Genomic DNA, 995 nt, shown 5'->3' on the forward strand with positions numbered 1-995 from the left:
TATAATTATACAATAAAAATACTCCCCTGCCCAGTTTCTTTTGCCTTTCTCTCTTTCTCGTTTTATACAATTTTCAAATTGTATCTAATTTCTCTCTTTCTCGTTTTATACAATTCGATTAATTGTATATTTCTTGTCACGTCTCTTTTGTCTTTCTCTCTTTCTCATTTTATACAAATTCAAATTGTATATAATCGTTCTATACACTTATAATAATACAATTCGTTTTATACACTTCGTTTTTATACAGTTCTCTACCCAAGTGTCTTTCTCTTTCTTGTTTTATACACTTCGTTTTATACAATTTGCTTCAACTGTATATGTATAGCGAATTATACAGTTTCTATGTTTGTTATGGAGCGCAATTATGCAAACTTTGCTATAACATACAAGTATGAATTTTTTATTTGCTATATGTGAAAGTTGTCCTATTACAAACGTGACTAATTATACAAACTCGAAGTTAGCTCACCTAATTAATGTATAATGTTAGTCGCGAGTGGTAATTATAGCAAACTATAACTATAATGAATAATCAAATAATAAGTTTGCTTAACCGCGTAATTTTTCCAATAGAAAATAAGTTAATAAGTTATTTGTGTATAAAATTAATATAACATTTGATTGATAATGTAAGAGCCTCATAACTAATACATAATGAAGAAATCTATACGTATTATATGTAAGATTTATGTATACATAAGATAGAATATGAAATAACTAGTAAATGAATAATTAATTCACCCATAAGTAATATACACATAAGATAATATATACATCGATTCTTAAAGTATATTATTAATACATATATAACTCTAACCAACTCCCGATACATATCAAGCATTCTTATAACCATTAGGTGCTCAACATACATCGTTCATTCAGGTAAAAATCATTTTAGAATCTTTTCAATGTATATAAATTGTCATATAAATATTTCATTTATGAAATGCTCAATTTATAATCTAAGATAAAGTTTTATATTCTCAAAATCC

Source organism: Solanum pennellii, chromosome 10 (assembly GCF_001406875.1).
Source record: "Solanum pennellii chromosome 10, SPENNV200".
In the NCBI taxonomy this organism is placed as follows: Eukaryota; Viridiplantae; Streptophyta; class Magnoliopsida; order Solanales; family Solanaceae; genus Solanum; species Solanum pennellii.